Genomic DNA, 23,829 nt, shown 5'->3' on the forward strand with positions numbered 1-23,829 from the left:
TGATTTTGAAGTGAAAGTTATGATCTGATTCATGTTTAAAAGGATTGCTCTGTTTTCTGTGAGAACAATTTACTATAAGAGGGATAGAAGAAGACAGTCCTTTTAGGGTTATTGAGATGGTTCGGGCAGGAGAAGATGGCTGCTTTAACAAGAAATTGAGAGAGAAAAGTAGATCAAGTTAGGGAATGTTCTGAGGTAAAAGTAACAGGATTGTTAATAGATTGGATATTGGGTATCAAGTAAAGAAAGAACTCAGGGACAGTTCTGCAAATTGGTTTAAAAATTTTTAGAGGATTAATGTCATTAAATAAGATGGAGATGGGAAGGACAACTTTGTGCTGAGTGTGACATGCAGATAAGTCAAGAGTTCTACTTTGTCCCTATGAAGTTGAAAGATTAGTAAAAACAATAGTGCACATGTTAAGTAGGTGACTGAGTATGAGTCTGGACTTCCCAGAAGTCAGGACTAGAAATGAGATTTGTCATCTTGTGGATGAGAATGCATGAGATTACTTGGGGACAGTGTAATAGAGAGTTTATGTTGGCTGATGACTGAGACTTGGTAATTCAAATACTTAGAAGTGGAAAGTAGAAAAGGAACCAGACACAAGAAAGGAAAAGAGGAAGCTAGTGAAATAGAAGAAATAATCAATGAGTGTAGAGTAATAGAAATCATGAAGGGAAAAACAGTAAAAAGGGACTGGTCAATAGTCTTATCTGAGAGGTCGAACTAAGAAAAGATCAATATTTTAAAAAAAGGATTAAATAATGAGAATTTTGCAGTACAGAGGTTCTTGGGGATTTGACAAATGCAGTCTCAGTGGAGTGATGGGAACGAAAGCCCATCTAGAGGGAATTAAGGAGAAAGTGTGGGGTGAGTAGGTGTGGACAGCATTGAGAAACAGCTTTTAAACAAGTCTTGCTGTGAAGAGTAGAATGAAAATGGGAAGTAATTAAGGGGATGTGAGGTCAGAAGAGGAATTTTTAAAGATGTGAGACTGAAGAGCATATGTCTATGCTGATGTCAGTAATTGAGTTAAGAGGGGCAAAAATTGGATGATTCAGGGGAAAGAGAATACAATTGCAGGAGAGAAGACCTTGAGAAGGTGAGAGGGGATGGGATTCAAAATCTACAGGCTCCTCTCTGGCCTCCACAGGTGCAAGGACCACTGTGAAAGGCATGAGGTCCTACACAAAGGCATATACATTCTAATTATAACTATGACCTCAGGTGTGTGTTAGGCAGACTAGAAGGAAATATGAGTAATTGAAGAGTTACACAAGGACACGGGAAGGAATCTTCCTTCCTCTAGTGTTGCTTAATATTTGTTTTAATAGTAAACAGAATTGTTTTAAGTAACATTCTCAAAAAAGCACCTAAATCAACATGTTCTCATCAGTTATAGAATAAGAAAGAGCTGACAAACATATAGTTGTTTCTGATATAAGCAAAATACCTGGGCTACTGTATTTGACAACGTGCTGCTCCTGATGATTAATACTGTATATCAGACCCAGTTTTAATTCTTCATGGAGTTAATAATCACCTACAGTCTTTCCATGTGTCAGTACTGTTATAAGATTGTACAAACATGGTTATTTGGGGGCAGCTCTGAGGCTGTCTCCTGCTTCCTGCTAAGCTAACACAGTTGAAGGGGAGCCTTTTCCTACTCAGCATTCTCTGTAAATCTTCTGCTCTCTCCTCCTGGAGTCAGGTTACCTCGGGCTTCTGAATATCCTAGAGGCACTGCAGGGAATACAGACTGGAATCATTGCTTCATCTTCATTGTCTTTTGTCTCTGGAGTCTGGTGCCTCCACAATTGGGTGGTTGGGGGGGAATATTTTAATTTGGAGGCGGAGGGGAATCTCAAATTGAAAGAGAGAAGATAAGGTTGTTTTCACGCAGGGAATAGAGAGAGCTTAGCCATGTATTTGTGTCTTAACACTGTTCCCAGGATAGAGGAGCTATTTAATGAATTGGGCACTTTGAGGTTTAATGCAGTCTTGGTGTGTGGAAACAATATCATAGGGAAGACACCAAGGGAGAGAGAAAAACTTGGCAGGAACAGGGGAGGCCATTTAAAAGCAAGCAACCAAAAGTTGATTATATTTAAGGTTTCTACCATTACATATTACCTCAACTATGTCAACAAAGCAAGAATATGGAAAAGTAGAAAATGAAATAAAATTACACATGAGCTACCACATTAAAGTGACCTATTACCGACCACCAGACAATATGGTGAAATGGAGGCTGAGAGGCAGATGGCACTGACACTCACCAGCTGTGTGGCCTTAGGAAAGCAGGCAAACTCTAAGTTTAGTGACCGCCCATGGCATATGAGAATACCAATACTAACTTAACAAGAGTAGTTATCAGGCTTAAATGAGATAACATGCAAAACACCCATCATGGTACATGACATACAGGATCCACTCATAAAACAGAGGTTTCCTTCCGGGACTAGAAAAAGGAGAAGAATGGTAAATTTTTCAATCCAGTTGTGGAAACAAAAGTTAGAACATCTGAAACGAGGAGAACAATGATGCACTAAACAGTGCGGTAGTGATCACAAGTATGAAAGGAATTCAGACAAGGGGAGATCTGAGTGCACTGGGCTAGTCTGCCAGTCAAAGATTCGTTTTACGTTCTGGGTGTCGGGGGTAAGTAACATAGAGCAACAAGTTGAGGAAAAAGGACATGGGAAGGGGGTCAGGAGTGAAAGTGGATGCTGTGGCAAAGGCACAAATAAATGATAGAGACACTGAATAAAATTAAGCAAAAGTGATCAATGAAAGTCCTCAACTGATCTATAATTTATGGAAAGAACAATTAATGCTCATAATAAGTACATAAAAATGACTATAATGACTAAAAAGGGTTACATTATAAGTATGTACTGAATAATTACTAATAGATGACAATATTGGTTTATCAGAGTTCATTTTGTAAATTAAGAAAGAGATCCACACACCTAAACCGATAGGTCATATTTTCCAAAAAAAGAAATGATCCCAATATTAATTTTCATAATTATTAGTAGATAGACATTAAGAAAGCTTGGTTCTTTTCCCATTGATGGGGGCGATGTAATCACTTTGGTGACTTTCCTTCAGCATCATTACAGCTTTAAACTTAGCAGGACAACTTTGCTGGTCTTCATTTGGCTTATCTAAAATCCTAGGGTTTTCACTTCCTGCATATATTTATAGTCAATAATTATTTTAACTTACGTTAAATCCAGGATTTTGGAATCCCAGGTTGGTGCTTTCACACTGTCACACCAGGTCACCCTAATAAAAATTGCAGATGGAATATGTGAACTTGGTACCAAGACAGAGAAGGTGGGCAAAGAACACCTGTTAAAGTCAAGGGATTCACTGATTTGCAAGAATTTCTACTGACTCGATATACAACAGCAAAAGGTGGCCAGAGAAATATGAAAGAACCAAAAATAAAAATCCTGTACCCTTTCATTTGATTGTTTCTTCTTTCAAGCAGAGCTACATTCATACCTTGATTAAAAAATTACATATATGGAAGCTGGCTTTCAACATGGCCTCTAAAAAGAGATCTAGAAATTGACTCTCTGAATGTGTAAGAGCAGATGTTTTATAGGGCAGAGAATACTCCTGCCTTGGAGGTCTACATATCATACACTCATAATGTTCAATGGAAAGAATCCTTAAAAATAATGTGATATAATCCCTTAAATAAGTCGGAAAACTTGTCAATCAATCATTCACCTGGTAATTGAACATCAGCACTTAGGGATCCAGTATCTGGACCGAAGTCAAGAAAAAGTAAACTCAACACTTTTATGTATTGGACTGACTAATTAGTCCAGCAGTATACCACATTATATGGCTTTTTAGATATATGGCTTGGATTTAACGACCTTTTGCTAAACTGAATGGCAACATTCTCTCTCTCTCTCTCTCTCTCTCTCTCTCTCTCTCCCCCTCTCTTACACATACACACATACACACACACACACACACACACACAGATTTAAAGGCAATGAAAGAGAAAAATGACAAAAAGCTGACATTGCTTATTTCTTTTTTTTTAATTGTCTAAAGTTTTACATATGTCTCCTTTTTCCCGATTGACACCCCCGCCCCCCCAGCCATTCCCACCCCAGGTAAGCCCCCACCGCCCCAGTGTCTGTGTCCATTGGTTATGCTAATATGCATGCATACAAGTCCTTTCATTGCTTATTTCTTTGGGAAGCATTTATTATGACACAGAAATGCCAGCAAATGTGAGGGACAGTCATAGAGTCATAAACATCTTTATAGCTGGAAGGGCCCTTATTGAAGCTAATGTAACCCAAGACTCCTTTTACTGAAAGAAAAATAAGGAGCTCAAAATATTTGGCAGTTTTAAAGGTTTCTGCCTCAGTGGCATTTGGAGAGAGGGAGAGAGAGAGAGAGAGAGAGAGAGAGAGAGAGAGAGAGAGCAGATTATTTACTGCAGAGGCTGGAGTACTGATAATCACAGCTCAAAGAAAGAAAAACAAAGTGAAGGCAGGCGAATCAGAATCAATACTCTCATTAAATGCTCAGTGACCATTTCCCTCCGGATTTATATTTTTCCTCACTTTCTCGGTTACTTTTTATGTATTAAATGCAGAAAAAAAACAGTAATGAAAGAGTCCCTTGACTGTTACTGGAATCAATGTATCTCACATGTCTTCCAATACTTACTGTGCATATGGCCTCATTATATTCCCATACTAGGAAGGGTTTAAAGAGGAAATAAATTGTTTACTTGAATTATAAAGGTAATTTGAAACTATGGTTATCCCCAATTCTTCTAAATAATACAGATGAGTCAGCATCAGGTCTGAAAGTTTTTTCAGATTGACCCCAGGGAGAGTGCTGTTTTGCAGAATTACTGTCTTCTGAACAAAACGCTTCTCCACTATTTCATCAGCTACTCTCAGTCATCAAGATCCTTACGTTAGTCAAACAGCATTTAAGGACACCAAGAAGGTGGTAAATGATGGCACCATCTGAGCTGAGAACAGATCGATTCTGCTTAGATTATCGTTGGCCATACAGCCAAAGATCGATGTTTCAAAGCAAGAAGATTATATAGAATAAATTTAGACTGTTAATGTTTTCAAACTATACAAATGTTAGTGAAAGTTCAGTAAGCAAATGACCAGTGGCTGGCTAGAAATATTAATCCTGCCTTTTTACTACCTTTCAGGGATGGTGGCTAAACCATTTAGGTTTGATTTCAAAAACCTTAAGTAGAATGAAAGAAGAAAAATATAAAATCATATACCACAGTTAGAAGAGATTCGACAATACGTGTAGTCAAACCTGTCCAGATAGGAGCATTAGTATGACTCAGGCATGTTTAAGCATGCATTTAGAGATTGAGATCTATAAAGGATAAAAACCTGAAGGTCGCACAGTGGTAGAAAAATCAATTTCTATGTTGCAGGCTGATATTTTCCTTTCTCTTGTTTCGTAGTGTAGCCTTGTACCCTGTGGAGCCTAAAATATAGACAATCTAGCAAGAAGAGAACAAGATGCCTGAATGTTCTTTTTAAGCCAAATTGACTAGAAGTAAAGGGTTTCCTGTTACTTCATTTTAAAATATTAAGGTTTATGCCCTAACCAGTTTTGCTCAATGGATAGAGCGTCGGCCTGTGGACTGAAGGGTCTCAGGTTCGATTCTGGTCAAGGGCATGTACCTTGGTTGCAGGCACATACCCAGTGGGGAGTGTACAGGAGGCAGCTGATCGATGTTTCTCTCTCATCGATGTTTCTAACTCTCTATCCCTCTCCCTTCCTCTCTGTAAAAAAACAATAAAATATTAAAAAAAAATTTAATTAAGGTTTATTTTTAATGATTACTAATGTTTTAGGCACCTGGCTCAAACTACTATAAATTCTAAATTTTGTAAATGCTTTTACTGAATGAAGTGATTTAAATATAAGTCATAATTCAAATGTTTTCCTTAATACAGCAAAAATTTCACATTTTCTAAAATTCAAAATTCATTTCATGGTTAATTAACTACCTTTTAATTCCTCCTTAAGAGATACAGGGACAAAGACTGAGCCAATGGAGTAGGAGTAATTCCTTCCTCTGGGTCTAGGCAAACCAGAGCAAAGCAGAGGACAGAGAAACCCCAGTGATCCAGAGTACCCATTTTCATAATCTGAATCATCTAGGAAATTCATAAAAAAGCAATGGGATCTATAATATCTTCAAGACACCTAAGTCCTTCTCTCTGTCCTGTCAGTGCCAATTGGAAGAATTAGTATCTTATGAATTTTCATGTGAATCCAGTGTTAATTTTTAGGATAAACTCTCCAGTTGGTTATTGTTACATAAAAAATATTGTCAATTATCTTGTTATTCTTTTTACACATTAAGCACCATGTCAGTCACTGGTGACTGACGCTATACTTTCCGTCTGGACCAGTCAGTCACTGGTGCCACCAGCATATTGGTGAAATCGGATATGGCAGGCTAAACGGAAAGGAAGACAAAACAGGCTTGGTGCTTAATGTGTTAATAATTTATTGGTAGAATGACACCATATCCTAAATTTTATAGAATGATGCTTATTTAAGCTACTAGAGGCCTGGTGCATGAAATTCATGCACAGGTGGGATCCCTAGGCCTGGCCAGTGATCAGGGCCTATCGGGGCCATCTCGCCCAGTCCCGATCAGGAGCGGGCTGGCTGCCAGATGGGGCCTGCTGGACAGGGGGAGGGGCCATGGGAGGTTGGCTGTAGGAGTGCACTGACCACCAGGAGGCAGCTCCTGCATTGAGTGTCCATCCCCTGGCGGTCAGTGTGCATCATAGTGACTGGTCAACCGGTTGTTCCGGTCATTAGGTCGTAATGGTCGCTTAGGCTTTTATATATATAGATTATCTCTAATTGTTTCCATCAGTATTCTTGCATTTTAAAAAACAATTTTCCTTTTGAAATATGTGCTCAAATTAGGTATATCTGACCTATGAATAGTTTATGGGACTTAAATATGAATCAGTAATGACTATGAAGTAAGAGCTTAGCTTATTTTTGGAGGTTTCTCTCTCCATGAAATGCTGCATAAGAAAGAGGCAGATAAGAAATATAGGTGAGGCACATTTGCTTGGTTTACATTTTCATTGTGTTATAATGGGTAGCATTTTCCAGGGGACATTTTCCAGTTTGCAGCAGAAGGCATGATGAAAATATCATCCTCTGTTCTTAAGCACAGGCTCACAAGGCTTTTTTAGATTCACAATGATCTCAGCAAAATTTCATTCCTGAAAATAATACCAATGAATTGTTTTCTGACCAAATAGTATCAACTAAACTTAGATTTGGTTTTCTATGTAGATTTTAACTGCAGTTGGACTCCAGAATTTCAAGCATTGCAGTAAATGATCTTGATATAGATTCCAGATAAAGAAAGGGAACGAAGACTTTTTCCTCATACTGAAGTTTAACTGGATCAGCAGGTTAGGCACCTATAGAGGTGGCTGTCCCCATTGGCTTAAAGATAGTCCTCTGTATTTGCCAAGGATACCTCACTCTTCCAAGTTACTCTTTTGATATTTTATTTCAAAACTTTCATGAAAGCAAGATGCTGCTTTAATTTATCTTTTGAGTGAGGTTATTATTTCAATTTGTTTCAGCTTGATTTTTAGATACAGAAATGAATAAATGATTGGTTTATGATTAGTAAATTTATTAGGGTGGGTTTCTATAATAGATATGAGTGCATTAAGTAATTTGATGCTAATATTAATTTACTAATTTATTTTAATAAATTACACTGAAATCAATGGTTTTCTCTTAATGGTGTCACTATGTCTGACCTGCAATTCCCTTTGGAAGGGAATTAAAGGAACCACAAGGGAAGAAAAGAAATGTCCACAGCTTTCTTATTTATGTCACAGCATATAGTAGTGTACACCTTTGAATGATGGATTTTTAATTGGTGTGATTTGTTACCTTTTGAGCTTTTTCTTTTATCAAAATTTAAAATCCTGAGATCACATATCTGAATACAAAATCCATTTTATCTTCACAGCCAAAATAAAAGGATGAGAACAGTGCAAAGAACTACTAGTGAAAAAGCTCTTCTACAATCAGGCCAGAGGTGTTTCAGGGGACAATTCATTCATTCATTCATTCATTCATTCATTCAGCCAGTATTTGCTGAACACATATATTGTGCTAAGCCATTTGCTATTAACAGTTTAATTTTTCACCCTCATAGTGAAGGGTAGGGAAAATCAAGAAAACAAACAAAAAGCTCTAAAATTACAACTTTGATACATGCTATGAAGGAAACACACAGTGTACAGAGGGATATATATGTATATTTTAGAGGCCCACTGTACGAAATTTGTGCACTGGGGAAGGGGAGGTCTGTCAGCACGGCATGCACCCTCTCACAGTCTGGGACCCCTTGGGGGACGTCCACCTGCCACGGGATCAGGCCTAAGCCAGCAGGCAGACATCCCTCTCGCAGTCCAGGACCCCTCACTCCTTACCACCTGCCTGCTTGTTCCTTACTGCTCAGCTTGCTGCTCCTTAGTGCTGCCACAGATGAGGGAGAGGTTCCCGCCACTGCCGCTGCGCTTGCAAGCCATGAGCAGGCTTCTGGCTGAGCGGTGCTCCCCCTGTGGGAACTCACTGACCACCAGGGGGCAGCTCCTGCATTGAGCGTCTGCCCCCGGTGGTCAGTGAGCATCATAGCGACTGGTTATTCTGCCATAACGGTCGCTTAGGCTTTTATTATATAGATATGGACCTCTACAAAGGGTCATATTAAAGCTCAAAGTTAAAGTATAAGAAGAATCCAACTAGTCATATTTTAAAAGGGGAAGAGTCTGATGAGAGTGAGCTTTCATTTAAAAACTATATTCATATTTAAAACAAAACATAAACACATTCATAGATACAGAGCCAGATGGGAGGGGGTGGGAGGAATGGATGGAAAATGTGGAGGGGAATAATAGATACAAACTTCTAGTAGTTTTTTTTTTTTTTTAAGCATAGCTTATTGATTTAAGAGAGAGAGGAAGGGAGAAGAGAGAAACATGGATTTGAGAGCATAACTAGGCAGGTGCCCTGACTGAGAATCAAACCAGCAACCTTTCGATGCACAGGATGATGCCCAACAAACTGAAGCACACTAGCCAGGGCACAAACTTCCAGTTTTAACATAAATAAGTCATGGAGATGTGATGCACAGGCAATAAGGTCAGTACTATCATAATAACTTCGTTCAGTGACAGATGGTTAATAGACTTATTGTGGTTACATCATAAGGTATGTAAATGTAGAATCACTATTTTACACACCTGAATCTAATGGAATATTGTATGCCAACTATACTTTAATAAAAAATATAAAATATAAAATATGAAACAAATAAAAATATATACAAGTTTAAGGGATATATATGCCAAAAATATATTTCAGTTTAGTCTAAGAAGTCATCTGACAGCTAATGTTTGTCATTTAAATATTTTTTCATAAAAGAGTTCAGTTGGTCAGAGAGGTTAAGATTGCAGGATGCCACTACCATACTGAGGAAAAATAACATGAATCTGAAAGATATTTATTATTGTTATTTTAAATTATTGTTTATGCATGCACCTGCTTAAATTCCCAGTGATTCAAACAGGGATTTCACTGACGGGCTAAAAAGTCATTCACTGTTAGCAGACAAGAGATGACCCAGGTTAATTTAATGCCCATTGTGAGAGGTAGTAGCAAGCCTGGGTAACAGATCTTGTATTTCCTGAAAATAATGTTTGACTCACAGCTGCTGTAAAGCAGTAGGCTCTACCTGTATCATAAGAAGTATTTAAAGCAAAGTGTAAAGAGCCCCAAGTGGGGGAAAAAACATCTTGAATCATCAAGAAAAATGCACAGCGATTAAAAATTTAGTAGAGACATATTTCATTGGCACAGTAAAATAACTATAAAACAATGTTTAGAGTATGGTCCCATTTATGAAACTGTATGCCTGAGTGTGTTTATAGTGTCATATAGGAAAAAAATTCTAGTGGGAAATATTCCAAAACACTAAGAGGAATTATTTCTTGATGGTAGGCTTATGAGTGACTTTCTTTTTAAACATTCCTGTATTATCTTTTTTTTTTCTCTCTCTTAAAATGAGCATGTATTTTTTACATGTGAAAAAAAAACAAAACACCTTTCAAAGACAAACTTTAACTGTACTGGTGAATACTGATTTAAAGCAGAATGTCGTTAGTGGGACAGATCTCTCTTGCACTGCAAGCTAATGGATGTGGAATGATAGTTCAGACAGCACAATTTGCTCTTCGGCCAGCACGGAATTACCAGTCAGACAGAGCGTATGGTAGGGCATTCGCAAGGAAAGGGGGGCACCAAAAATTAGAATATTCTGGAGAAAGGTACTTACTTGACTTTTGATATTTCAGAAAAGTATACAAGTGTTTGTTGGGGAAAAATATCAGGAAGTTGTTGAAGCTATGTACACTTGTCTATTATTTAATGCCCTTTCTATTTTTTACGAACACGTAGGTGGAGAGATGCTTAGGACATATAGGTAGGAGGTATGGCTAAGTGTTTTCAAGGTCCAAAGCACAGAATAAAATGATGTTACCTTCCAAACTCTCATTAAAAATAAAAATAGTACTTGGTCATAAAATAAGTGCAGGGCAGTCCAACATAGTTCTGACTTTTCCCTAGACAAATGCTTTTGTGCTTTTCTGAAATATCAGGAATCTCAACGTTTTTCCAAAATAATTCTTGTGTGCACCATTTTTTTTTTTTTTGGTCTGATACCTTAACCATACACTTAGTCTGTTGAACCAATTCAACATGATCAAAGAGCAAATCATGGCACCTGAAATATGCCAATAAAAATCCAAATAGAGATGAGCCACATTTAATGCAGACCTACTATATTTGATATTTAAAAATTCAAATTGGCAAGGTAATTTGTTACATTTTCTAATATGGCACATTTGGGATCATGAGATTTGGAATCCAGCTGCAGTTAGGCCATTTACCTAACCCAAACTTGAACAAGTCTAACCTCTCTGAGACTGTTCCCACTTATTTAAAATACTTATAGTGATAGAATTGGGGGGAATACAAGCTAAAAATAAACAATGTAAAATTAATGAGAACTACAAAAGATTATCCTATATAATAAAAGGCCAGCGACCATAACGGCATAACAACCAGAATGACCGATCGACCAGTCGCTATGAGGTGCATTGACCACCTCTCGGTCCCTTCCCCCATCCCACAGACTCCAATAGCTGGATGGCCAATGGGGAACCACGGGAAACTGCGGTGGGAAACTGCGGTGGGAAACTGCAGTGGGTGCCGGCGGTGGGGTGGGACTGGGGACTGGCAAGTGGGCAGAACGACTGACCTCTTGTTCCCTCCCCGCAGCCTGCAGGCTCCAATAGATCACCAGATGGCGAATAGGGAACCAGGGTGGGTGTTGGCGGCGGGGTGGGACTGGGGACTGGCAAGTGGGCAGACGATTGACCTCTTGTTCCCTCCCCGCAGCCTGCAGGCTCCAGTAGATCACCAGATGGCGAACAGGGAACCAGGGTGGGTGTTGGTGGCGGGGTGGGACTGGGGACTGGTGAACAGGCAGAACATGGCCCTGATTGCAGGCTAGGCCTGGGTACCCTACCCACACAGGATTTCGTGCGCTGGGCCTCCAGTATTAATACAAGGCGTAATGACTAATATAAGATGCGTTATTTTTGTCATTAACTTTTCACATGTGTACATCTTAAATCCTCCAAAAAATTCTATGTGCTAACATATGCAAATGTTGCTACTCATATAAGTTGTTTTGCAATTAATTAATCCATCTCCTTTGAAAACATGTTTTCAGTTGTAACTGACCTCTCAGAATAACACCCAAGTATAAATACTATGTTAAAACTTCCATGATAAATTTGGTTTTCTTTTAGGCTCCAACCATTGGAAACAAGCATTAATCTTTTGATGAACCTATAAGAAATGAAGAAAATGGTTCTGACCCTCCTTCTAGTTCTTCCTGGTTGAGACTTGAAGCAGGTACATAAAACTGAAATATGTTTTGAGGTCACTTAAAGAAATAAGGAACATCCTATCAGAAAGTGAGAAATCAGATAATGTGTTTTATTCCAATTAAAACAAGTTTTACCTAAGTTTAAGTACCAGTCAAAATATTTACTATCTCAACCAGAATGGCATTTTCAAGATAGTGTTTGAGAAAAAGATAATTAGCTGTTAAACAGTTCATTTACACAATAATTTAAATGTGCCTTTTTTTTTTTTTTTTTTTTTTTTTTTTTAGAAAGAGAGAGAAACAGCAATGTGAGAGCTTAACATCAACTGGCTGCCTCTTGTATTCCCTCCATCAGGGATAGAGCCTGCAACCCAAGCATGTGCCCTGACCGGCAACCCTAAAGGCAACCTTGCGGTGCACAGGACGAAGCCCAACCAACTGAGCCACACCAGCCAGGGTTTGAATGTACCTTTTATATATATTTTGGTTTGTTCTGACACCAATCTGATGGCTCTTGAATTATTTTGTATCTAGCCCCCAATGAACCCCATTTCATTTTTCAAAATTAGCCATACAGAAGGGATAACTTTAATATGGCTATTAGGTGTCACACTCCATAGAGTTACTGGGAAAGGACTCTCGTGAAATGGCCATTTTTCAGTTCCCTGCATCCTGACAAGATGACATACAAATTTCTCTGTGCAGATGATCAATTGATTTTGTAAAAAATATCCAGATTTTGTCATTTAAAAGCCCCTTACAAAATGGAGTCTGACTGTTACAGGTCTAGAAGTACATGATATGAAACACTCTTCAATGGACAGTTGACTAGAAAGTCAGAGAAGTTTTTGAGAAAGAATCTAGTCCATCCCAAATAAATTCATGTGTAGGTCATATTTATGGAGGTTTTGATGAGAAAAGAATGCACTGCCCGATCTGGTTACCCAGTGGACCACTCAAATTTGCTATCAGAAAGTTCTACATTTTGTATTTATAATCTCCATTCTTCCCAATGCAAGTGAATCCCATTTTCCACTCTTTAGGTCCCCAAGAATAGGCAAGAAGCAATTTCCTACAGGTAAACCCTCAGCTTCTCTGAAGCAAATAACTGTCATCTCTCAGGTTTCTCTAAATGTAATAATCCTAGTTTCCTTATCCTTTCTTAAAGAGTTCAACTTGTAGTTCTTTATACATAATTCACTTTTCTGTGGCTCCTCCTCAAAGGCTATGTAATCACCTCAAGTTGTGGCACCAAAATCTAGACCTGTATTCATATCAGGGTCTGACCACGTAGCTGAAATATATGACTGTTAGTTCTATATCCGTGGCCTACAGTGATTTGCCTCTGCTCAAATTGTACCAACATCACCTATAAAACCATATCCCCATGGAAAGTCAACACAAAGGAAAGAAAACAAAGCCCCAAGATACCTGTTTTCATTGCATAAACAGAGTCAACTATGTCTTGGTTCTTTAAAGCTTACTGTAGATATATCTGAAATTACAATTTGGGGAGGTCAAAAGTTGTCATTAAAAAATTCAGGATGCAGTGTGTGAAAATTTTGATATGACATACAAGCCCAAGGGATACTTCCTTGCTTGACTTTATGTAGCTGTTATAATTAGGCACATGGTAGCAAGACTTTACAGAGTTGTGCATCTATATAATATATGACATGCCATAAGCATATTAAGTGCATTCTCTCCATTAAGTTGCTGAAGAGTCTTCCCATATATAAGCCAAAAAGGACATTTATTCTCAGAGAAATTAAACTATAAACCTGATTCAAATACATATACAATTTTTAAGTGAAGGGGAGCGATGGGTAAAATAAAATGAAAGATTAAAACCAAAAATACTGCTATTTTACACTGTAGAAAATGCTTGTACTGACAATGATATTGTTAGAAACGAGATCGATGGTAGAAACTAGTTCATGTGATGAATGTAATACTACTAACACACTTTTACCTGCAAGGATTTTTCTGGCTTTAATTCAATGAAATCCATTATCCTGGGTGGTAATGGAGGCCTGTACCCTACTCATCTTAGACATCTTTAGTCTCCTGCGCTATCCTAAAGCCTTGGCATAATCAAAGGTCAAGCAGATCCCAGTAAGCATTTGTAAAATACAATACCCACCCCCAACCCTATTTAGGCTACTAGCCACACATTCTTTTGCTAAGCTTTGCTCTCTCTTATTCCATTTCACTGTATATGCAGATTCATTTGGAAATGGCTAGGGTACTTAGGAAATACCTAGATTTTTTTCAAAACAATCTCACTTTCCTACTTGACCACCTAAGTAAGTGAATCCAGAATACAACATTTGAGAGAACTCTAAAATGGTGCCTGGATACTGAAGGAATGAACAGCAAATAGCATCACTATTAAATAAAATGAATGCATTTCACCATCCAGCTTGCCTGTGCTTTCTGGGACACAAGGCACAAACATGAAAGGGAAGGGGTAGAATTCCAAGAAAACTGATTTGTTTCCACAATCATTTGGCAAGACGCTGTACACAAAATAATACCACAAGCCACCTCCCTTTCCCATCATTGTCAAGTCCGGGTTCTCAAATCACCCCCCACAAACCTAATTAAAAATAAAGAAAAGAGGCTGGCTATGAATTCACATCTAGGGCGACGATACATATTAAATGACAGGCATCTGTCCTAATTGGTCACAACAAAACTGATGGGCAATAACAAGAATAAATCTCACATTAATCCAGATGAAGTCAATGAATAATTTCACAAACCAGAAGCATACTTTCAAAAATATCCAATTACCTCCAAGCATGCAAGGGCATTTGATAACCCATAAGAATGATTGCAAAGAACGCTTTGCACATAAATATGTTTCATAAATGCACTCTAAGTGCTAAGTAATGTGTATATATGTTATGCATATCCATAGAGTATACATTTGTGTAGTCACAATGAAATGTATGCACTAAAAATGAAACTGTGCCCAGCAAATGGTTTCTCAACAAGAGCACATAAGAATACGGAATAGGACGCTCAATTCTGGGGCCACCTTTCCCAAGCAATGAGGGAGAGAAGCAAAATCACCTTATCATTAGACAGAGAAGCTTATGAGGCACCGAATGTGTTTTGGAGGAAGGCCTAGCCCTGAATGTGGGAGCAGCAAATGAAATGATTCCTTTCAATAACACCCATTTCTTGTTAGCTTTTTCCACCCCCTGGTTCTGTTGCTAAGCTTGGAAGGAAAGAAACCAAGCGCTCACTCTGCATTCTAAGCCAGTTAAGATAAAATCAGAACACCATTTTTTTTTTTTTTTTTTTTTATAACGGCAGCGGATGCCTTCTTACTTCTCTCCTCCTGGCAACCGTCCTCTATCTCCATCCCCATCTCTGTCTCTACATCTTCTCCCACTCTAAGGGAGTCATTGTTCCAGTGCAGGCCACAGATGTGTACACAGGGCGTTTGGGAACAAACTAAACCAAGAAGATAGCTCCACTGTGTCTTACTCACCATGCGGAGACCCGGAGAAGCTGCTGAAAGGAGGGAGAGGTGCAAACTGAATCCATTTTCCTTGTGACCGAGTCGGATGCAGCCTCCGAACCCAACATCAGCAGCGGCTGCTGGGATTTTTTTTTTTTTTTCACCCTCAGTCTCTGGCTGGCGATGGTGCAAAAAGGAACCACCCTTCCAGCCCCACTAGAGTACCAGCAGTCCAGGCGGCGGCAGCACCAGCATCACCACTTGGGCCTCCTCCCTCTCGGAGGATGGGGTGAGCTCAGAAGCAGCCAGGAACTTGCAGCAGACACCTCCTCTGGCTCCTCCTCTCCTGCCCCCTCCCCCACAGCCCCTCCCCTGCTGCGGTAGAGGCTGCCCGTCCCGGCAGCTGCTGGTTGTCATGGTAATACCCAATGGTAAGCGATCGGACTAAGGGGGAGGGGAGATGGGCGAAACGCTGGAGGAGCTGGAGGGGAGTGAATTTGTGCTGCTGCCCTCTGGGATGCTCTTGGGCTCTCTTGTCTTGGACTCTGGCTCTTTAAAAGTGGGGCAAGGGTGCATAGGCACGGGAAGAAAATAATTTAAATCGAATCGAAATCTAGACTCTAACATACAAAACAGCTCAGCTATTTGTGCATTTTTACATGGTTTTTCCAGTGAAATGTACTAAGTTTGCGATCAGAAAAAATATGGAGAAAATTATGTCGTGTAACAGGAAATTATTATCACTCCAGATATGTTTGTCCTTTGTAGCATCTTTTACTCAATGCCACTCAAGGTTGTTATAAAGCAAAAGGAGTGGCTGGACTTTGCAATAAAACAAGAATCTGATTCCTTGGCACTGTTTTCCCTTGTTCTTTTCAGGAGAGTTGCTTGGTCTTCCTGTTTTTCCAGCTCCCCCTGTGAAGAAGTCCCAGCGTTCACTGACACTACCCTGTGGAAAAGGAAGATGGAACAGAGGAAACAAATTCTTTGAGCAATCAGGGTTCTCGGTAGCACAAGTTGGTGGATAGTTCCAGACCTTTTTAGTTCATTTCCTGCGGTAAATTCCATGCCATTTTCATGAGTGCTCTTTTGGAGGTCCCAAGGAGTGAGGTCAGCAGTATTGAGCTCTAGGTGAGCTGTCTCTGGCTATAAATTATAGATGACACTGGTATTTATCTCATGCAGTAGTTGTAAAGATCAAATGAGATAATGCACTAAAAGCACTTGGCATGTAGTATGTGTACGACAAAGATTACCAGTAGTAGTGGTACATCCTATTCATGTCTTAATCCAAGAAATTAAAGGAATAGCATGGCAGTTACAAATTTGGGGAAAAGTAAGGTGAGAAAACACTTAATACATGTTATCTGTGATGATGATGGTGATGACAATGACAAATATAGGGAGGCCTGAGAGATTAAAAGTACGTACACTGAAGATTAAAAGATTAATGGAGGACGTTAAGTCCTAAAGGAGTTGGATAAATTTCCCCAATTCACACAGCTAATAAGAGGCAGAGCCAGAATTAAAACTCTGGCTCTTCTAACACTAACATCTGCTCTTGTTTAACCATTGCAGTAAACCCTTGATTTTTTGGACCTTGATTAAATAGACTTTGGATTTAACAGACAAATTTTTCGCTCTGTATGTTATGTGTGAAAGTTAAAACCCTGTTAATTTTTAAATGATTTTAGCCAAGATTTGCTTATGATTAAATTAACAGGTTATTTTTTTGTTATTAATTCACTGTTCTTTTAAACAAATTTTAGTGAATAGGTCATATGTTGGACAAAACATTGTAGTAATTTCACCAACATAAATAAATATGACATAGCTACAACTACAGTCTAAGTATTTAAATCCAAGAGTCACCTCTCGTAAACAATGTTCGGGGAGTGATTAGCACGTGATCACACTGCATCTCGGGGTAATTGATTCTGTTGTCACGTGGTGTGACTTTCTGCAGCAGTCTTAACAGGTGCTGGCCAATGTTTCCACGCCCCAGCTGTGTGCATTTGTTTACTCACGGTGACTGGTGAATGCACACGTTTATTAGATCTCTTCAAAATAAATTAAAAATTATAGTAATACATATAGAAAACTTTTATGTGAAATTAAACTTTTCATACATACTTAATTTTGATTACACAAACATGCCTACATAAAGGTAAATGAACTAAGTTGTCAAATTTTTAGCATACGAATTCGGAAAACCTACTTTATTATATAGTGGACTTACAGCTTTAATAAACACCCCCTTGCCCGAATTAGTACATTATATTGAGGTTTTACTATACCACTCTGCCAGGAAAAGGAGTTATTTTAGGGTTATTTATAACCCTCATAGGGTTATTTGTAGGTTCAAATGGGATTAATATAAGTTTCAGAGCCAGATAGCCTGGGCTTGATTTACTGTAGATCAGTGGTTCTCAACCTTGGCTGCACATTAGAATCACCTGGGAATCTTTTCAAAATTCTGATTTCTGGGCCTCATCCTCCGGAAATTCTGTTTCTTTGTTACTAGTGTTGTGGCCCCACCCCATAACAAAGAAACAGAAATTCCGGAGGATGAGGCCCAGAAATCAGGCTTTTAAAAAGATTCCCAGGTGATTCTAATGTGCAGCCAAGGTTGAGAACCACTGCTATAGATAATGGCGTGGGGCTTGTTAATTAATGTCCCTGAACCTAGGTGTTTCACCTGTGAAATGGTGCTAATCATAGAACCTGACAGGTTATCGTGACAATTAAATAGGTTGATGCATATAGAGCATTAGCATGGCTAGTACATAGTAAATGTTCAGTAAATATTAACTATAATCATTTGTTACTCATTCTTACATAATTAATATGGAAGTGTAAGAGAACTTTTTCCTGCATGGAAAAGGCCTTGATACTAGGGCCTTATTCTGACAAAACTGACTTAAAGGTATCTCACTTGTGGAGAAAAGGGTTACAGCTCCCCCTCAGCACTCCTGCTCTGCGCAGCTGGTGGGCCCTACCTCCCCCCAGAGCCTGAAAGTCAGTCACACAGTCTGCACCCACTCCCACATCAGCATCACTGCCCGGGGTTTTCCCCACAATCATCTTTGCCACCGCATTTTTGCAGCATCACTAATTGGCAGTGAGGAAACTGTGTTGTAAAAGATACTGTAAACCAATTGACAGTGTGGGTTTGTTTGATTTATTTATTTATTTATTTATTTATTTATTTATTTATGGGTGTGTGTGTGTGTGTGTGTGTGTGTGTGTAGTGGTTCATTTCTCCATTGATGAATCAGTCTCCGTAAAAAAGAAACTAACTGGTTGACAGTTTGGTTTTTTTGTTTGTTTGGTCAGGTTTTTTAGTTTGGACGAATTTCTCACAGTGACTCCATTTTTATATTACATAGAAATCTTAGCTAGCCCTCATAATGGCCTACAGTTACCAGTAGACTTGGTGCTGGAGGTCGTAAAATAGCATTTCTTCCAGATGATGAGGATTTTCCCCAGGAGTTGGTGGCTTGTTACTTTGAAACACATCCTATTCGGAGAAGAGAGGCAGGGGCCGCTGAGGGCAGAGTGGACCACATTTCCCACAGAAGGAAGATGCGAGCTTAGGGACAAAGATCAGCTCTTTGAGTGCTATCACCTTGAGGCTACAGACCTTTCAAAACGTATTCGCATACTTTGTATTTTGCAATAAAGTCTTTAACTTCGCTAGTCACTTTTTCAGGTTTCATTATGCCCTTTGTCATCTCTCTCCTTCGTTTGTCGTTATTGATCTCCTTTACGGCACTATTGCCTTACGGCCAAGCAGTTCGGCGTGGGAGATGTTTGCGGCCACGAAGCCTGGGGCAGGCGGACCTCAGCCGTGAGCGCCGAGTAAGTGAAGTTCTGTGGGCATCAGGGGGTGGGAGGTGATGGCCCCGCTGCCTTTGCAGTGCTCACCTTCCGCTGTCTCCACAGGGAAGGGCTTGTAGGTGAGCGGGGAGGACACCTGCCGGCAGGGGAAGCGCCCTGTTCAGGGGACAGGCCTCCGCGGGCCCAATGAGGAGCGTTCGTCCAGGCCCAGCGCTGTCGTGTTGGGTGAGTGGTTCCGCTTCCTCTTACCGTCCACACAAACAGGATCCGCGCGGGGAGAGAAAATGTTCCCTGTTTGAACAATTCCCCCGTTTACACACTCAAACACTACCCTCTCGGTTTCCGTATCTGTGCAGCACGGTTATCATTATTTAATAATGTATTTAATGACTAATAATTTCTTTAGATATTTAATCATGCAGAAGTTATTTTTTATTTGACTATTTGTTATTTATTTTAAAATGAAATTTGTCCCTGGCTTTAGCAGAACAGTAATAAAAATAGGCGTGGCTGCCCTGACCGGTTTGGCTCAGTGGATAGAGCTTCGGCCTGTGGACTGAAAGGTCCCAGGTTCAATTCCCGTCAAGGGCATGTGCTTTGGTTGCGGGCCAATAGGGGGTGCGCAAGAGGCAGCTGATGGATGTTTCTCTTTCATCGACGTTTCTAACTCTCTATCCCTCTCCCTTCCTCTCTGTAAAAAAATCAATAAAAAGTATATTTAAAAAAATAGGCATGGTAGAGAGTATCCCCAGTAAAAGGAACTTAAAGCAAAACCAGACCTCTTTTTTTTTTTGTAAAACAGAAACTTCAACTGTGTTTGTAATGATTTCTATTCAAAAGACTAAACTTTAAATTTTATTTCTTCTCTTCATTGCCATCCCCTCTCTTAGCATACTTTATTTTTCCATAGTATTTATCCTCTAATATATTATTTATTTGTACCTTAAAATTTTTTATCTGTCCCCACTAGAAGGTAAGCTATGAAAGAACAGGGATTTAACAATTTTTTTTCAATTACATTTGACATACAGTGTTATATCAGTTTCAGATGTACAACACAGTGATTAGACATTTGTATAATATATAAAGTGATCAATCAGCCCGATAAGTCTAGTGCCTACTTGACACCATACACAGTTATTACAATATTATTATTGACTATATTTCCTATGCTGTACTATACATCCCTGGGACTGTTTTTATAACTGGCAGTTTGACATCTTTTTTAAATAAGTCTTTATTGTTCAGATTATTACAGTTGTTCCTCTTTTTCCCCCCATAGCTCCCTTCCACCCGGTCCCCCCGCCCGCTCCCCCCCCCCCTCGTCCTTCCACCCACCCCTTCTCTCCCCCCCCCCCACCACTGTCCTCATCCATAGGTGTATGATTTTTGGCCAGACTCTTCCTATACCCCCCACTCTCCCTTCCCCCCGAGAATTGTCAGTCCACTCCCTTTCTGTGCCCCTGATTCTATTCTATTCACCAGTTTATTCTGTTCATCAGATTATTTATTCACTTGATTTTTATATTCACTTGTTGATAGATATGTATTTGTTGTCACTTTGTTGTTCATAATTTTTATCTTTACCTTTTTCTTCTTTCTCTTCTTAAAGAATACCCTTCAGCATTTCATATAATACTGGTTTGGCGGTGATGAACTCCTTTAGCTTTTTCTTATCTGTGAAGCTCTTTATCTGACCTTCAATTCTAAATGATAGCTTTGCTGGGTAGAGTAATCTTGGTTGTAGGTTTTTGCTATTCATCACTTTGAATATTTCTTGCCACTCCTTTCTGGCCTGCATAGTTTCTGTTGAGAAATGAGCTGACAGTCATATGGGTACTCCCTTGTAAGTAACTAACTGTTTTTCTCTTGCTGCTTTTAAGATTCTCTCTTTGTCTTTTGCTCTAGGCATTTTAATGATGATGTGTCTTGGTGTGGTCCTCTTTGGATTCCTTTTGTTTGGGGTTCTCTGCGCTTCCTGGACTTGTAAGTCTTTTTCTTTCACCAGGTAGGGGAAGTTTTCTGTCATTATTTCTTCAAATAGGTTTTCAATATCTGGCTCTCTCTCTTCTTCTGGCACCCCTATAATTCGGATGTTGGTACGCTTGAAGCTGTCCCAGAGGCTCCTGGCACTATCTTCATATTTTTGTATTCTTTTTTCCTTTTGCTTTTCCGGTTGGGTGTTTTTTGCTTCTTCATATTTCAAATCTTTGACTTGATTCTTGGGACCCTCTGGTCTGCTGTTGGATCTCTGTTTATTATTCTTTATTTCAGTCAGTGTATGCTTAATTTCTAAAATATATAGATTGGTGGACACTCTAAATTACCTGAGGTGGACACTCTTGGTGCACCCCTTTGTGGGCAGTGTGCACAGGCTTTTAAAAAATATATATATTTTATTGATTGGTCCTTTTATATAATTGGGCCTTTTTCAGATCCTTGAGTGTCTCACTATATTTCTTGGAGGTTTCTAGAAGATTCTTGAATAGCCTTATAACCGTGGTTTTGAACTCTATATCCAGTAGTTTGCTTTCCTCCATTTCTTTCATTTGTGACCTGTTTCTTTGTCTCTGTATTTTGGCTGCTTCCCTGTGTTGATAGAGTGGCTTTGTGTGCTAGGTGTCCTATAGGGCCCAGTGGCTCAACCTCCCTAATTACCTGAGGTGGACACTCTTGGTGCACCCCTTTGTGGGCTGTGTGCACAGTCTTTTTTAAAAAATATATATTTTATTGATTTTTTTACAGAGAGGAAGGGAGAGGGATAGAGAGTTAGAAACATCGATGAGAGAGAAACATCGATCAGCTGCCTCCTGCACACCCCCTACTGGGGATGTGCCTGCAACCAAGGTACATGCTCTTGACCAGAATCAAACTTGGGACCCTTCAGTCCACAGGCCAGTGCTCTATCCACTGATCCAAACCGGTTAGGGTTGTGTGCACAGTCTTGTTGTAGTTAAGCCTTGATTGCTGTTGGTATCACTGATAGGAATTGATCTCCAGGTCAATTGGCTGTGAGGACCAGTTGTGTCTACAATGGGAGAACTTCTGTGCTGGAGACACCCTATGGGGCAGGACTTGCTTCAGTGGGGCTTTGGTGCTCACTGAGTCTGCCCCCTAAGTGTGTCTCTTATGGATGTGAAGAGTTGTAATCTGGATGGTCTCACTCTGACCATTGGGTATACTGGCTCTTGGATCTCCAAGGGGATGCAAAGTCACCCACTGCCTGAGGCCACTCAGCAGGAGCTACAGAGAGATCTGAAGATTACTTCTCTTTCCTTGGGGTTTGGAGGTGCCCAGGTGAGGCACAGCTGTGAAGTAATGCAGGCTGTTGATGAGCCTTAGGCCTTTTGGAAGCTCTGGGTTTCTCTTACCCAGCTGCAGTTTGACAGGTTTTTAGGCGGAGAAAGGCCAGGCCATTAGTATGCAAAAGCCTCTTTGCACAGCTTGGGTGGGGTTGTAAATTGGGTGGGGCATGGTCTCAGGGAGTCACAGGGTGGTGCAAACAGCAATGGTTGCCATCGGCCCTCCCCTGATAGGTCCCTGGGTCTCTATGTCCCTCAGCCCCCACGCAGGAACCATGGACGCTGTAAGCACCTCTGTGAGAAAGCTGCTCTCAAGTTCCGGCCCGATGCCAGACAGTACAGTTTCTCTCTGTATGAGTCTGGGTCCCCAGATTCTTGCCCAGAACTGGATTTCAGAGCAGTCAGGAGCTTGTATCTCCCTCCTGGTTGAAAAAGACCCAGCTCCCAGCCCCTTTTGCACGCGCCTCCGTACCTCCACACTTTCACACCTCTGCACCTCCTTCCGGACCCAATGTGCTTTTCTCTTTCCTTCTAGTTGTAGAATTTCCACTCAGCCAGCCTTCCTGTGGTTCTGGATGCTATTCGTTTTGTCTTTTAGTTGTAGTTTTAATGTGGTTGTCCGCGGCAGCTAGTTCAGGTGTTTACCTATGCCGCCATCTTGGTTGTCTCAGCAATTTGACATCTTAATCCCTTCCCCTTACTTACCCATTCCCATCCCCCATCTGGCCATCATCAGTTTGTTCTCTGTATCTATGAGTTTGTTTTTGTTTTGTTTGTTTGTATTCCACATGTAAGTGAAATGATATAGTAATTGTCTTCTCTTACTTATTTCACTTAGCATATTATCCTCTAGGTCCATCATGTTGTTATAAATGGCAAGATCTCATTTACTTTATGGCTGAATAATATTCCATTGTATATGTGTAGTACATTTCTTTACCCATTCATCTATTGATGGACACTTAGGTTGCTTCCATATCTTGGCTGTTTAAATAATGCTGCAGTAAGCATAAGGGTACATAGGTCTTTTGGAATTAGTGATTTGGATTTCTTCAAATAAATATCCAGAAGTATTGCTGGGTTAGATGGTTATTCTGGTTTTAATGTTTTCAGGACCCTCCATGCTGTTTTCCATAGCTGCGGCACCAATTTACAATCCCACCAACAG

At 39.8% G+C, this 23,829-nt stretch overlaps 1 protein-coding gene across 3 annotated transcripts in view; it reads right to left on the reverse strand.

Annotated features, from left to right (window-relative positions):
- Nucleotides 1-15,879, reverse strand: part of JAKMIP2 (janus kinase and microtubule interacting protein 2) — a 130,272-nt gene extending 114,393 nt beyond the window's left edge. For all 3 annotated transcript variants that reach the window (XM_081091220.1, XM_081091219.1, XM_081091218.1), the window contains exon 1: nucleotides 15,550-15,879. The gene's annotated coding sequence lies outside the window, so the exon portion shown is untranslated. The remainder of the gene's footprint in view (nucleotides 1-15,549) is intronic.
- Between the last annotated feature and the right edge of the window lie 7,950 nt (nucleotides 15,880-23,829).

This window comes from Myotis nattereri (genome assembly GCF_964212035.1).
Source record: "Myotis nattereri genome assembly, chromosome: 5".
In the NCBI taxonomy this organism is placed as follows: Eukaryota; Metazoa; Chordata; class Mammalia; order Chiroptera; family Vespertilionidae; genus Myotis; species Myotis nattereri.